Source organism: Passer domesticus, chromosome 10 (assembly GCF_036417665.1).
Source record: "Passer domesticus isolate bPasDom1 chromosome 10, bPasDom1.hap1, whole genome shotgun sequence".
NCBI classification, from domain to species: domain Eukaryota; kingdom Metazoa; phylum Chordata; class Aves; order Passeriformes; family Passeridae; genus Passer; species Passer domesticus.
The window spans coordinates 31,465,014-31,481,389 of NC_087483.1; the positions used below are offsets into that span (position 1 = coordinate 31,465,014).

The 16,376-nt window shown below is 43.8% G+C and overlaps 1 long non-coding RNA gene across 1 annotated transcript; it reads right to left on the reverse strand.

Moving 5' to 3' along the window:
- Positions 1–239: 239 nt before the first annotated feature.
- LOC135309094 (uncharacterized) lies at positions 240–13,467 on the reverse strand. The gene is made up of 2 exons (XR_010369399.1): positions 11,735–13,467; positions 240–795 (listed from the first exon to the last, which is right to left on the reverse strand). It is a non-coding gene; the product is annotated as an uncharacterized LOC135309094 (long non-coding RNA).
- Between the last annotated feature and the right edge of the window lie 2,909 nt (positions 13,468–16,376).

The window sequence follows — 16,376 nt, forward strand, 5'->3', positions numbered from 1 at the left end:
AGTGTTTATACTTGTAATTTAGCTTTTCAAATTCTCACTGGATATAAGCTGGTGAAAGAGGAAAATTTTCATAAACACATCTAAAACAATCTGACACTTTATTGGCCATACCTGATCAGAAAACCAAGAAGCATATTTCTTTAGGCCTCTTTTTGGTTTGCAAGAAATTGTAATGCAGGTTTCTTCAGCACCTAGAAAGGAAAATTCAGGTGCTATTTTTTTGTGTGTTTTGTGGGGTTTTTTTTGGTTTTTTTTTTTTTTTTTAATTGTTAATGGTATCTTTTAATTTGACAAATCAGGTGCTGTAAAAAAGGTAGCTTAACTTTTTCCAGTTGGGCAAGTTACTAATTTGTTAGGGTGGTGACTTTTTTAGACAGGGTTGTATCTACATCCTATCTATAGATCTTTGAAGCTGTTTTGCATCCCTGGCACTGTGCAGAATGTGAAGAACCTCTTGGGTCCTTCCTTTCTGTCTACTGGCAAAAGAGTGGAGTGAGATCCAGCAAATATTTGGGCAGCAGATCTTCTGTTGAAGCTGTTGGAGTAGAAATGCTTAGCCTATAAACAATTTGGGGTCAGGGAACTTCTGAAAAGTTCTTTGTTGCTGTTGTTCTGTTGTTGTTTTGGTTGGTTTATTCTTCTGATTGGCTTAGCTTCTGGGGATGTTGCCATACAATGACAACTCAGAGGTGTCTTTCTGGAACATAAATGTAGCTGTCTTCTGTTCTGCTGGGATGTCTGCAGTGACCCTTTATTGGGGCTCTGAGTAAATTTTGCCATAATTGATAGAAACAGCTTTAAAAGAAAAGCAAAACAGATCATGAAGAAAAGAAAGAGCTGATAAAGCTTCTAGCATCAAGAGTGTGCATGTTGAAACACTCTCTAATTATATATTTATCCAATCCAGTTAATACTACAGAGCTTGCAAAAAAAGCCCCATAATTAGGGGTTATGAAAATGTCTACATAGCAATAATATGGCACCTAAATATAGCATCTTTCCTCCTGAAGCACTTTACATCATTTGAGAACCATGGACTCAGTTCACAGCTGGCATTCACAGGTGCAACCTTATTGATTTCAATGGAATAGTGCCATTTTTACCAGGGATGAATTTTGTTAAAATGGGAGTTTTATCTTAGGGGCTTGTAGCTGCCCATCACAATAGTATCTGCATATCTTTTACATCAAATTGGCTGGCAGTAGCAAAACCTTTAGCAGACTTCACAAAGTCTCTGCCGCATCTGCCTTCTTATCCTGCAGAAATCTTTTCTTGGGCTAAACTCTCTCATATTTTGTGGCTTTTGGAGATTGGGGGAGAAGAACAGCTGATGGTAGTGAAGATGTACGATGCTCTTTTGGTGGGTGATGTGACCATAGGTTTCATTCAATGTTTCTGCTGGAAGCTGAATTCACAGTTGTAGCTTCTGGATTGAGAATATCAGGACTTTGGGCCTCATGTTGCTCAGAGCACCCCTAGAGCTCAAACACACTGTAGCAGGACCTGAATTATGTATTGCTCATGGTACTTTGTCACTGACAAAGTGACTGCTACATACAATAAAAATCCTAAGTGAACTTTGTTCAATACCTGGTGAAGTTACTGGGAGTAAGGCTCAATACTTATGTAAAGCTCAATGCTCTGTATTCCTCAGTGTCAGAATAGGCCCTGGAGATTTTGGTCTACTTCTTTGTCACTTTGCAGATTACCTATAAAAGTAATGACAAACCTGCCACCTACTTCCTTGTAGGAAGGGTGCATTGGGAGCTCAGAAGCAAAGAAAAATAGTTGGCTTAATACTTCAGTTGTATTGCCACAACCTTCCGTGTGAGGAAAATTTGATTAGGCTGAAACTTGTCAGCTTGAAGATGAGATGTTGGTGGGGTAGGAGTGAATCCTTCAAGTCAGAAGGTGGGCAGGGATTGTTTGTTCTGTGGCAGTGTATCAATTAAAGTCATTAAATGAAACTAGGAGCAGCCAGGCTCAAAGCAAACAAAAAGATGTTCTCTCTGCAACTGGTAGTGGACACAAGGAATTCACTGCCAAAGGTGGTTGTGGAGACTAAAAGCTTATTAGAGTTCAAAGGATGACTGGACAAGTTTGTGTAAAGAAATGCACAGAGGATTACTAAGTAGCTAGAAACCACATCTGGCTTAGGAAATACCTTGATCTGAAAATAGCTGGAGGCTAGCAGAAATGCTAGGGAAATAGCATAAGTGGTTCCCTGGCTTCTGCTTCTTTCTGGCTTGCTCCAGGAGGCAGCTCTAGGAGACTTGATGCTGGGCTAGATGGACAGGTATGACCATTCTTCTGTTTGTACTTGATGTGACAGCTCTGCCCTGCAGGTTGTTGCAGCAGGCACATGTGGGTCAGTGCTCCTAGAGGTGTTGTGTGCTCCAGTTCTCCTCCATTTATCATTGGGAAACTTGGTCCCATGTTATCTGTGAAGGTGTGGGTTAGGAACCTCTGTGAGATGGATCTGGATGATGTTTTATGTTGGAATACCTGCTTAGTGTGAATGGAAAGGCAAGATTGTGGAGTCCTGAAAATCAGTCCTGTTTCCTGTAATAACTGATTTTCCTTTGAGGCTTCTTCTCCAAAACTTTATAAGACAGACCCTGTGTAGTTCTGAAAGGATCGAGGAGCTATATAGTTTTATTGTGAAAGAGAATAAATTATATTGAGCAACTCCTACACACACATACGGAAGAAAAAATTTCACCTCCTCCCATAATATCAGATTGTTGATATTCCCTGCATAGAACTGTAGGGAATAAACAAATGCATTCATTAACATTTACCCAGTAAGGTGAACTGAGGACAGAATATCAGTCCAGATATCCAGGCTTATCTCTGAATTTCCTGGATTTTATGGGTTTAAGTCTGACTCTGAACAGGTCTTAAGGGCATTTTCTTGGTGGATTAGAAGGATCTGTGTTTGGACGGTCCCATCTATAGTACCTATGGGATTGTACAAAGCCCTAGTTTTACTATTTGTATCTGTTTTAAAATCCTGCTATTCATTTGCCTGAGTCAAACAGCTTTCCAACTAGAATTAGAGTTGGGTACATAGCACGAGGAGAATACACATCTGGAAAGAGCTCGAAAGACTCAACCAATGTTTCACAGACAATGTTGGAAAACAAACAAAAACCTCTCTGAAAATGTGGTCTGCAGATGGGTCTTTATATTCTCTTCCCCATTATTTTAACGGGGAAAATTCATCTTTAACAGAAAGGCATTCAGCACAAAAACAGCAGGAAAAGGGCTCAATGGGAGTAATTTTCCAGGATATCTTTCTGTCTGGGTCAGAGAACAAATTCTTGAGTGCCAAGAGACTCCACTCCTCATGGGGTAGCTGCAGTGTTGAAAATGTCATCATCAGTGTCTTCTGCTGGGATGCTGCTGGGTGAAGCTGTAAATTTCCTCAGGATATTTCTCCAGTAGCTGGTATGGGGCTCTGCTGTGGGCTCGCCCAGTTTGCCACAGAAAGCGTCGCGTGGCTCGGGCGGCCAATCCCAGCTCCAAAGATGGTGTGCTTGTTGCAAGCTCGTGCCAAGCCATCTGTAAGATTTGTCAGATAAATGTGACTAGCGAAGTGGCACTCGTGAGCAGATGAAGGGAAATTCCCTAGGGGATTCTTTATTCGCTCATCATTAGCAGGAGAGGCAGTGGGAAAATTCATTGTTTAGCTCTTCAAAACAGTGGTGAACATTTGATACTGAATAATCTTTAAATCTTTGTCGGGGGATGTCAAACGTGTCTTGAGCAGCCCAGACTGTGCTGGAGGCGGAGTATCATGTTCTGCATGTCGCGCTTACCTTCATGAAGAAGGATAACGATATCCCAGTTCCTCAGTTTTGTATTTCACCTCAAAACCACCTCCCCTCCCTGGGGCAGCTTTATTTAAAGTGAGCTGAGGCATGGAGCAGCCTGGAGGTGCATTACTGCTGTTTACCTGCGTGTGTCCCTGATCCTAAAGAGAAAATAAAATGTGTCCCTGCTGTGAGAAGGTACTGCCCATTCACTAAATGAAACTGGCTTGCAGGCTTTTTGGTGGCAGCTTTGCAGTGAAGACTAAATCTCATTTGCTCCAGTCGTGAGGCTGACTTAGATGTGATGTCTTGTGCAGTAAACTTATTGGGCTCTGCCACTGGTATTTTGTGAGCTAAAAGTGGGCCCATTCTCCCTGCTGATGAGAAACAGGTCATCAGTCTCACATGTTCACTGTAGAACTCTTTTTGTGCAACTCACTTTGCTGCACCAAAGGGATTTTTTTTAAGTCTTAGAAGTGATTAAGCTCCTATAACTGCCTTCCCTAGCCAAGATATTTTAGGCAAAGCCCTTGGTTCTTTTACATTTTCATGGTGGGACCAGGTTGCTTTATGACACCTGTGTGCTGACAAGGGCACATGTGGCACAGAGTATTCTGCTTGCATTGTTAGCAGCCTTATTATTTATTCAAATTCTATTTAGACTTAAATTTAACAGGAGATTTGAAATTAATGGGGATATCATCTGTTTGAAGGATACAATGTTGTAGTTGCATTCATTGGGGTCTTTTCCTCCCAAGGAGGATTGGGAGAGGGTACTAAGCTAGTGTTTGGGGAGAAGGAGAGAGGGGTTTGTAGGATCCAAGTCAGAACACTGTGATTCTGTGAGACTCCCAGTTCCACAAACTCTACCATGGCTGGAAACCAGCACAGGTTTCATCGTCAGGGAGGCTGAGAGTTGGGAGCTGGTGAAGTGGACACAGGGAGAAAGGTGGTCTTTTACTGGATCCCATAAGACCATTCCCCCAAAGGCTTGCTGATGTAAGGTACTGTAAAAGATTAAGGTTCTGTCTTCCACCACTTCTTCCCATAAGTCAAGATGAAAATCAAACTAAACAATCCATAACACCATTGTACCACAGCAAGGGCTCCATATCCACATTCAGCATCTCCACTGTGTGAGCAGATATGAAAAAAACTGAACCCATTTGCAGCTCCACTTGGCTTGAGGGAGACATGAAGCAGTGTCTGACTTTAAATGGTAGTATGTGAAATGTAAAGGCTATCAGTGAATCTTGAGGAGTGAATAGGTAGTTTTTCAGATGCAGCAGGTTTCATCAGTGAAAGGTATTTGTGAATTTGAGTTGAATGCAGTGGATAGCTAGAAAAATGAGAATATTCCAACAACTCCAGACCTTGCTTCAGTTTTTCTGTAAATAGATGAACTTCTGTTGACTCCAATACAATGTTGCTTGCTTGCATGACATGGGTCTTTTTTATTACAAAGGAAAAAGTCACCTCACAAGAGACCTTTGATGTTTTAATGTGTCCTGGCATATCGATGGATACATCCAGTGGAGAAGAACAATCTGGGACACTTGGTCTGCATTTGTGCTTTGCTGGAGATTTGCTATGTAACCTCGAGCAAATCTATTAATCTCCCAGTACCTCAATTCCCCAAATGCAAAATGGAGATAATAAAACATAACTCCCTTAGCAGGGTAAACACATTAAAAAATGCACTTAAAAGCAGTTGGGTACTAGGTTAATGGAGACCTATATCTTGTGGGGAAGATTTGTTGTATTATAAATAATACATCTTCACAATTATTCCACTTAGTCTGCCTTGAAGCCTTCAAAGACATACCACGCAAATGTTTACTGGCAGCATGTTTCCCCCCTTTTATTGGCCAACAACATGTTTAGACCAGACTTTGCTGTGGCAAAGTATTTCAGCACATTGCACATGGCAAATGGCTCTTTTACTGTAAAAGTAGATTTTAATTTTTTTTAGAGAATACCCCAAATAATGCTGTACTCAGCAAAGGCCTGTGCACCTGGAATAGCTGTCTCTGAGCAGATTTTCCTTGCAAAATGTTCAGCCTGCTTCTGCCTAGAGCTTTCAACAGAAATGGAGAATGAAGGAGGTGTGGTGGGTACCAAGGACAAACTTTTTAAGGGTGAGTTAACTTTGCAGACCACCTGAAAGGACTTGGGTATATCTCAAGTCAGCTAAGCAATGCTGGTGCCAGAATGTGCTGGACAAAAAGGCCAGTGTTGCAGAGCATGGTTGAATTGCCTAGGGTAGAAAGTGGGGGTCTGGGGGACTCCACTGCAGTGTTAGTGCACAGGAGCTATTCAAGCCTTTAGACCACCCACTGTTTCAGCAGTGTTACTTAGCTTCCCTGGACTCTGTAATTGCTCTTGTCACATTACTGAGGATAATGTAGAAATATTGCAAGCATTTGCCTTGAACTTGGAGTGTTGAAGCTTATGTAAAGGGGGGGGGGGGGGGGGTGGTGTGAAGCTATACAGAATAAAATGAAGGGTGTGATTCTTATTCCACTTGTGCTTGTTTTACACTGGTTTTCCCTCTGCTGGAGTAATTCCTCTTTAATGATGTAATATGTTTAGAAGAAGACCTCTGCATGTTTGTGAAACATCTTTGCCTGCCTAAAAGAGGTGTGTTATGAGGGTATTTTGAGGAAAGCAGCATCCTAGAATTGGCATTTGCTTCAGTTCAGACAAGATTTTTTTTTCCCCCTTCATACAGTGAAAGGCCGGTGTGGTATGAAGAAGAAGGAAAGCTTTGTTTCTGTGATCAGGACATCAAATAGAAAACTGCATTTTCTCAGGTGCCTTTCTCATGGGGATGCTCCCTAAGAGCTGACAACAATGGCAGGGGTGTGCTGCCACACCCTCTACCTCAGGCTGCTGGAGATGGGCAGCTGCATTTGCCAGCTGTGTGTCAGACCTGTCATGTACCTGCTTCCCAGATGGGGGCGGGGGCTGGTGTAATAAACCTGTGGTGGCTCTGGGGACACAGTTAATCCCAGCTCTGTGTCTGCTGCACAGCTTGGGAGGTGTCATGCAGCCAGCTAAGAAAGGATGGGTACCTGGAGAGTTTGCTTTTAACCTCTGCCCCGAAGTACAGGAGCTATGGAATTGAGGGCTTTTTGTATCTGCAGTGTAATGCTTTTGGGTGAGAGGCACCGTGGAAGAATAGCAGCAGTGCAAAAATATGAAGTACCCTAAGAAGAATACTCTGAAGTGAGGATTAGATGGGAAGAAAGGTAGCCTTGCAGAGAGGCTTCCACACTTGTCAGTAGCCCCTGGCAGTTCTCCTGATCTGATGCTAACAGAAACCCCAGCAAATGTTTATTTTAACCTCTGGCAAACATCTATTCATTGGGTAAGACTAAAAAGTTGACCTCATGCTTGGGAGGAGCTTGGGAACAGCTAACACATGCCACTTGGCTGTGCTTCAGGCACGGCTGGCCAGTCCCTCCAGCAGGTGATGCTGGGCACACTGGGAGTGCTCCTGGTCTCTCTCAGGCTGTGTGTGCAGCAGTGAGCACAGCTCTGAGCCTCTCTGCAGCCTGGTCTGCATGGGCTGCGCTAGAGGAACCTGTAAGAGGGCTGAGGTGTGATTGGTTTGACCCCTAAACAGTATGCTATTGCTAAGAAGATAGCATTAATTTGTGGGTACCCCTGTGTGCTGCTCAGATGGCACCTCTGGTTGCACACTGCATGTTTATTCCACAGCATAATCCAAAGCAGCTGAACCACTGTCCTGTAATAAGGCAAAGAGATGCATCTGCATTATTTTTTTTAGTCTGTTGTGGAGAGGCCCAAGAAGAGAAACTAGGTAGGAGTAGATACTCCAACCCTGATGATTGATTTCCCAGTGATGGTAAACTGAAGGTCAATTTTTTTCATATTGCATAACTGCTACTGTTGCTTCTATATGTCCTAATGAAAAACATTTCTTTTGACCCTGTATCTTGGGTGTCCTACAATATCTTGATGCCTAGAGTCTATAGGTTAACTAATTCTTTGTTTTATTGGGAAATATTTCAAATTACACTAGATATTAATTCGCTGATATCATGACTGTATTTCTATTGTGATTCAGATAACCTCCTTTAGTAGTGTCTTGTCCTTTCTCCTTGTTTTTAACTGTGTTTGGGACATGAAGCTATGTAATGCAGGGTCACTTATTCTTCTGTCTTGTGATCATCTGTTACCTAGACTAGCAGACAACAAAGAAAAAAATGGTAGTGCCAATCTATGAGGTGTCACTATTTATGTATAGCACCTAGCACAGTTGGGAGTATATATTATCGACATTGCTGTGGTGTGAAGGGACCTTAATGCTCCAGGCATTACACAGACAGACAACAAAATATGGTGCCTCCCCAAAGAGCTTATGAACAAAAATGTGGTTAATGATCAATTGATCTTCGCAGCAGAACCCTGTAGAACCCCAGTGGATCAAAGCTGCACAAAGCAGTGACACACACACAATGGCATGTTTGTCTGACTGACATGCTATGCTTGTGCAGAGGCTCAGGGCTGTATGCCAAAATCCTTGGGAAGAACCTGCAAGCACTACTTTGTGTGAATAGGAGAGTTAGAATGATGAAGTTATGGCCTAGCTAAAGGCCAATGGATCAGACAGAAGGGATGGGTGAAAATGTGAGTTTGCAAGAATCCCTTCAGAGGAGGCTAAATGGGTATTTCTACCCATGCTAAGGTTCTTTACACACAAAGACAAGGCAGCCAGGGGCTGACACTTCTCTGCTGAGCCAGGCAGAGGCTCCTGGAGAAGCTGCCTTGGTAGGCCTGGGTGTACCTGTTGTGCCATCACCCTGTGGCACTTTGAGAGCTAATGACCCGGGCAAAGCTGCTTAGAAACTGGTACTATGGAGAGCCAGGGTGGAAAGAAGGGGATAATGAATCTGAAGTTGTTAAAGAGGTCTAGTGTCATGGGGACTGGGGGAGGACAAGGCTTCCAGAAGAAAACACAGATCTGCTGCTGTGCAGGTGCTGATGACTGCTCAAGGCTGAGGATGGGAAGACTTAAACTCATGTTTCCCTAGGAAAGGTGCTCCAAGCCTCAAACTTCTACCTTTTAGGCCAGCAGAGTGTAGGAGAGTGTTGCAAGATGATGAAACCATACCACATCTTTGCTTGCTTTTTTTGAAGGGAAAAGATGCAATGGCATGGAAAGAAATTCATGGAGGCAAGGTTGAAGAAGTTTCAAAAACTAATGGAAAAGCAATGAAAGTGCAGGAAGTAAAGGTTCATTTGTCTCAGAGGAGTAAAGCTGGCCCTAGAAAAAATGGCAAAGCAAGAGAGCAAGTATGGGGACAAAAATGAAAATCCAAATCACAAAAATGTGAACATGAGGCCTTTGGAGAACATGTGAGGCAGGTGGCCAGCACCTAAGGAGAGGAATGCAATGGAGGTATAACCAGACAAAAGAAACTGAGTTAAAGTAGAACACACAGCTTGTGACTAAATTAAAACAAATATTTTGTATCTTGGTTTTTTTTTTTCCTCTCCCCCAGATTTTACACACAGCTTTTGTAAGGACTGTAAGGTATTTTGAAATGTGTTGTTGGAAAAAGTAGTAATTTCAATATCAATGATTTTCACTATTTGTTTTATGGTAGAATTTGGGAAAGAGTTGTAAATCCTCAACCTGCATTTCTTGTTTTAGCATGAATATGTGAAATTCTTTGTATGAATAGGACAGAGCTTAACACTTAGAGGCATAGAAAGAAGGCATAAAAATGCAGATTAAATAGATTCAATATGAATCAAATGGATTCAGATGTGAAATCTGCAAATGCAATCTACTGTAGTGTAAATAGGGTTTATTTCAAGTTTTTATCCCAAGCTTGATCTGCACCTGAAAAAGCTTAGCCTAAATAGAAATACAAATCTGTACAAAACATCTTGCCAGAGTTTAAAAAAATAATTTCAACTTAAATTAGTGCAGCTTTTAGTTATAAACAAAATATGTATGTTAGAGTGGAAACTGAACTCTGATTTCTGCTCTTTTAATTCAGCACATACACCACAAGCCCACTGCTTATGGTATGAAAATCAGAGCAAGAGGGGCAGATGCAGAGCACAGCGGCACAGGATGGCAATGTTTGGGTTTTTGTCATGCAATATCCTTCTGTAAGAACTGCAGATGAGAGGAGCCAAGAGAGGGCTCTCTCTAGCCCTTGGAGAGCAGAAGGTCAGGGTGAAGTATTTATATTGTAGTGTTGGGGAACTGAGGTTTCACAGAATGGGAAAGGTTGGAAGGGAGCTCAGTGGGTCACCTGGACCATCCCAGAACGCATGGCACAGGACTGGGTGGAGACAGTTCTGGAATATCTCCAGTGAGGGGAACTCCAAAGCCTCTCTGGGTAACCTGTTCCAGTGCTTGGTCACTGTGCAACAAAGAAGCTCTTCCTTTTATTCGGGTGGAACTTCCTGTGCATCAGTTTCCACCTATGGCCCCTTGTCCTATTGCTTGGCACCAGGAAGAGCTTGGATCCATCCTCTGTCACCTCCCCTCACAGACTGTTAGTCTACAAATTGATAAATTTCCCTGTCATTCTTTCCTTTCCTCTCCCCACAGTGTGGAAAACCAGGCTAGAAACATTACCTGGATGTGTGAATGCTTTTTTCCCCTCCCTTGCAGGCTGTGGAGGCTCAGATCTTTCCCCTGCAAAGTGAAGAGCTGATAATCCTCTGCAGGGTCATCAGAGCTGCTGAGCTGTCAGACTTTGGCTGCTCCCTGCGTTCCCATGAGCACAGGTGCCCATTCTTCTTGCTTTAGGGGATGCTGTATTTGCACAGCCTTAATCAGCATGTTATGGTTTTGGCCAGTGCAGTTTATGATGGTGACAAAGTATATATATTTTTTTTTTAATGCAGAATCGGCTCAGGCCTCATTGAACAGTGTACAAATAAAAGATACGGAAATCAAAACTGGTTTGGCTTGCTGGCCAACATAGACAACAATTAAAAAAAAAGGGTGAACAATTGTAGCAGGTAATTCTCAGTCTTTAGTGTGTGCCTAAACTTCCACATGTCAGAAGCAGAGAGAGCAAGACTTTTCCTAGCAGCATTGCATGCATTTGGAGAATGACGATTATGACTTGGAAACATTAATTCTCATACAAGATGTTCTTCTTTGACATTCTAGTTTTATGAATATTAAAATCTTTATCATCTGGTCAACAACTCCTGCTACTCATTTTGAGAAAAGCTGATATTTTCATGTTGTTCTCTAGGTGGGGATTACAGAAACGCTGTTCTGTGATCCTGCACAGGCAAGAGCACAAACAAAATAGGAAGCTGGGCAGAGTCCTCTGCTATAATCAAACTTGCTCAGAACTTTAGGTGAAATAAAAGGAACGTTATTAACCATTTTCAGGTCTGACCCTGCTGAAAGCCTCTGAGAAAAAATAAATATCTTGCTATGTGGGCAGGCTGCTTTCAGTACCTATCTCAGGGAAAGATTTCACTTGATGACAGAATTATTATTAAATCATGTATTTGGTTGCTGGGAGTTACCTCAGACTTGAAATCCAATAGATAATAGGCTTTATGTCGCTGATGAAATAACTAAATCTGCATATATTTTATCTGAAGTAAATGAAACAAGCAAAGGGAATCTAGCTTAAAGACCTTTTCCATTTCATTTTGGAAACAAGTGAAAAATGAAACATTTCCCAATGCTTGGCTGAGTGCAGTGACATCATGGTTGTTAAAGGGTTTAACTGCAGCAAAACAAATAGTCCAACTGCTCTGTCTCTGCTGGGGTAGACAAGAACCTCTTGGGTCCTAAATGTGCTTATGGACAATACCCATGGGATACTTTGAGAATCCTGAACTGAATTTGAGGAACATATCTGTAATAAATAACAAAATCTCATTTTCTTTTTTTTTAATACCTGCTTTTCTGTTCCCAAGGTATATAATAATGCAATGTGATTGGAGTAGTGAGATCACTCTCTCTTCTCCCTAAGAAAAAAGATTATGCAAGGATATTAATCATATTAGTTGTAACAGAGGGCAGCTATCTCTTCCAATACTTGTTCCACGACATAAATAATTTTTCTGGATGTCTTCAGGAAGGATTAAAAAGTCTGCTGTTAAAGAGCAAGGAAGATATGGACATCTTGATTTTGTCTTTACCTTTGTTACTCCCACCCAAGATAAAACGTCAGCAGCAAATTTATCTCTGTTGTGTCTTCTGTCCAAGTCAGCTTGGGTCTCTGCTTCAGACTGTTCAGTGTTTGATAATTTGCGTTTAAGTCAAAGCTCCTGTTACCTTCTGCCTGTAATAGCTGTCAAGGTGTAAAATACACAGCCTCCACGCAAGCACTGCTTAATTGGCAAATAATTCATGGCATAGGCCTTCAGCTGCGACTGCAAATCAAACTGGTAACAGGAAAAATCCTGCAGTGAACACAGCCATCATTATCTTTTAAAAATGGAGAATCTCACAAGCAGTTTTTCTTGCTGGGGGGTGGAAAAGCTCTGGCCAACCTAAACCCATCTCAAAATTCTGAGGAATTCTCAGGGAAAATGATTAGATGTGTAGCTTTTCCAGGCATTGCTATAATGGATTTTGTCTCAGAATAGAAAATGGAGGTCATACTGAGAAAAGGAAAATGTTTCTTTTATGTGGTCAAAAGTGGAAGCCTTCCAAATTTGGGAAAATACAGTAATAAATCTGCAGCCACCTAGAATTATGTGGTGTTACAAGTGAAGACAGCTCCAAACTTCATTCCTGCAGCAGGAGCAAAACTCCATTCCCCCACCTTGAATCCACTGCTGCCTGAGCTCATCTTCATTGGCCCAACGTGGAGCCAGACTGCCTGAGCCCCTGCCTTCCCGGGCACTGCTGCCCAGCACAGATGCTTTTGGTACAGTCACACCACAATTTTTACAAATAAGTATTGCTTGTACTCTAACGTATGGGACAGTGAATTCAGAGGTCCTGTGGGGCTGGGTGGCATCACGTGTGTTCCTGGATCCCCAGCTATGGCAGGCTACCACATCAGCTGACTTCGAGAGGGGAACTGACACTAGGATGGGTTTGGTTTCTCACCTCTGTTGCTCTCCAGGAAGTATTCAGGTGCTTCAGCTCTGAGGGTTAAGCAGCGGCTGCTTCCCCTGCTGAGGTTCTGCACTTGGTGCTGTGCACAAGCCTGGGAGAGCACCTTTGCTCCCTGGCAGCCTCTCCTTTACAGTTCTCTCTTGCATGTTTAATGCTGTCAATTCATTTCATTTTTTTCCCCCTTCCCTCTTGCTTGGGGATTTTCTGCCCATTTTCTCTGTGTTGCCAAGTGGTTCTGTGTTGTAGCTTGTTAACTGCCAGTGTGTTGGTGTTGCATATGGTAAAAAAGCGTAGCTGGCAATGTAGTATCACCTCCGCAAAAGAAAAAGATGTGAAACCCTACTGAATTCAGCCCTGAAGCTGCTTTTTGCTGGGACCGTCTGGGGCAGAGACCCTCATGGGCACAGCGAGTCAGGGATGCTGGGCAGCCTGCACAGGGCTGAAGGTCTGCGCACTGTGTCAGGCTCTGCCACCAGAGATTTTAAAGGCTGAGCTTAAACACTGCTGCTGGAAATTCCCTGGGAAATGGTGGGGGGGAGGGAGTCCTGAGGGTGTGAGAGGGGCAGGGGGCACTCGCCGCTGAGGAGGAAGCAAGCCCCCTGCGAGGCGGGCTGTGTTGGTGTGCGGGGACGGGCGGGAGCGGAGCAGCAGCCCGCGGAGCAGCGGGGCTGGGGGCGGCGGGCTGAGGGGCCCGGCGCGGCGGGCGGGGGCTGCGGCGGCGCCCGGGCTGGCGTTGGCACCGCGGTCACGCGCGTGGCGAGCACCGCCGGTGCGCCGGGCCCGCGCGGCGCGTGGGTGCCCGAGGCGAGGAGAGGCGAGGTGTGGGACGGAGCCGAGCGGGGCCCAGCTGCTTCTGTTTATGCTGGCGTCAGCCGTGGGCCGCTGTCCGCGGGGACCGGCAGCGCTCCGCAGCCCGCTCGCTCTGCCCCGGGCCGGGGTGAGGCCGCGGTGCTGTGTCACTCGGGACTCGCCGCTCCTCAGCAGCAGTGCAGCCCTCATCCCTCCTTGCTCTGCTCGGGAGGGCCTGGCAGAGTTCAGGATCGCTTTTTTTCTCTTTTCCATCTTGAAAACAATAGTGAAATTCCTGAAAAGGGGTGAGCGTGTATCTGCATGCAGGTCTGTTTAGGGAGGGAGGCAAATAAAGCTGAGAAGCAAGTGGTGAAGGGAGGCAGGCCAGGGTCTGCCGCGATGGTCTCCTGCTTGCCTCAGTGGCTCTTGTGAGGCCATCAAGGCTTTGTGGAGTTGCATCACAAAACCCAGTTCCACTTCATTTGGCTTTTTGAGCCACAGTCCATGTCCCTGAGGACCATAAGCTTTTAACACACCCCCCCTCATGAAGAAAAAAAAAAAAAGGTCGCACATAGTGATTGCCAGAGCTCTGGTCTGGTGATGGGCTTGATGGTGTCATGGTGGAAGAGCAATGTACCTGGAACCGACGTGCAAGGAAAGGAGAAGAGACCTGAGCACTCTCAGTTCTGTCTCCCCATTTCAATTTGAGCAGGACACGTGGCTCCTGACACATGTTGTCTAACCAGCTTGGTTTTATGTGCTACTTCAGTCAGGAAATTAATCGGGCAAAAAAGATAAGGAAGCATTATGCTATTCAGAGTAAATCGCCGCATTACACAATGCTGCTCCCATTGCCTAGGTAAAGCTGTTTAAGAAAATGGGCTGGCTTGAGGGCTTCCTTCTGATTGTCTAATTAAACTTCCAACCTTTGCAATTATGAAAATAACCATGTGGTTAGAAGTACTCGTATATGCTATAGGTAACTCTTGAATTAGCTAGAAAGAGGCTAAGATGTTTGCATTGAGATCTTATTCCAAGATATCTTTTTTTTAATGCACTTTGGCTTTTTTTCCAAAGACACTATTTCAGTGTAGAGTAGCACAAACTCATAAAGGCAACTGCTGTGATGAACCTAAAGCTTGAGGTTCACTTGTTGCAGCTTCGCATTTGCAGCAAGACCTGGTTAAGAAAGGCCTTTGAGGAGACAAAAGACACAAACCAGTTGGGTCTTTGTAGCCCCAACAATTAGTTTCCATTTAAAAATCTTTCATCCAATGACAGCCAAGCATTTGAAAGATGACGTCTTGTACCAGGGAGTTCCACTGGTTGGCTGTGTGCTGCATTAATGCAGAAAGCATTAACTATTTTTCTGTTTTCTGGCTTGCAGATGTGCTTCACATGCTATTATATGAGAAGGTAAAGTTGTACATTGGGTTTTTTTGCATCTGGGAGCATTCTGGCTATTTTTTATTATCTACAGTTTTAAATTCAGGTAGTTAATGCATAATTCTCAAATACTGTTTCATCTCACTTAAGTTAATCAAAGTCAACAAGCTGCTTTATTATGGGTATGTGCCCTAGCCTCATATAATTTGCTATCTTTCCAAGACCGATATATCAATATTGGAAACAGCTGTCTGCCTGATCTCCTGGGGTACAGGTGACTCCATTTTTCACAGTACCTGTGCATGGTGCAAGCAGCATGCTCTGCCTACCACAGCCATGAAGGTTTTCATTAAAACAAAGCTACAGGTGCAGATGTTAAAAATTTTGTCTTTGAAAGAATTGTCACTTCTCCCTTAAGCCCCTGGCTCGTCACTGTGGATAACTGCATCAGACAAAGGTCTGGCAGCAGAGGCTGTGTTGTCCTCTTGTGCATTGGAAATGGACTTCGTGCTGCCCAAAGTGTTTCCTGTTAGTACCTTATCCTCAGCTTCTGCTGATGTGAGTGAGCACATCCCTTTGCTAGTTTGCTTCTGCTTTCCCTGTCATAACCCTGGGAGTAGCTCAGTTGGTTATAGCAGGGTGCTAATATCACTGAGGTTGTGGGTTCAATCCCAGTATGGGTCATTTACTGAAGAATTGGAGTTGGTGGTCCTTGTGGGTCCCTTCCAGCTAAGAATATCCTGTGCTTCTCTTTTTCTCCTGTTTTATCTGATCCTCTTTATAAAAACAGAGCTCTGTCATGCACAGCTGGATGCGCTTTGAGAAATCTGCTGCCTGAGTGCTACCTGTTCATGTGATTGGAGGGGAGTGCTGAGCTGAAGAATAGAATATGTCTTTTGTGATTGATCTGCCAGGCGGGTTTGATAGCGCGGAAAAAAGTAGGTGTTGTACATACAGCAACGTTAGGGCTTGGACTCTGTTTTCAGTATGAAAGATGAAGTGTTGAAATTGGAAGGGAGAGAGGGCCTTTGCATAACCACGTGGTAAGTGCAGATGAGTGACTTGTCTGGTGTGTTCGAGTGATTTTTCGGTTTCTAATGGCGCTGGTTGCAGTGGGGACTGCAGCGTGGTAGCCCATGGAGGTACTGACAGAAGCAAGGATCTGGTGGTGAAGGTGCGATACATGTGGTATTCAGCCATCACTCAATGCTTCACATTCTTGTGAGAAATCTGCTTTAATCTGGGTCTGGTTCCAACTGGCAGTGCATAACAACAAGGCTTTCCAGCCTTCGCCT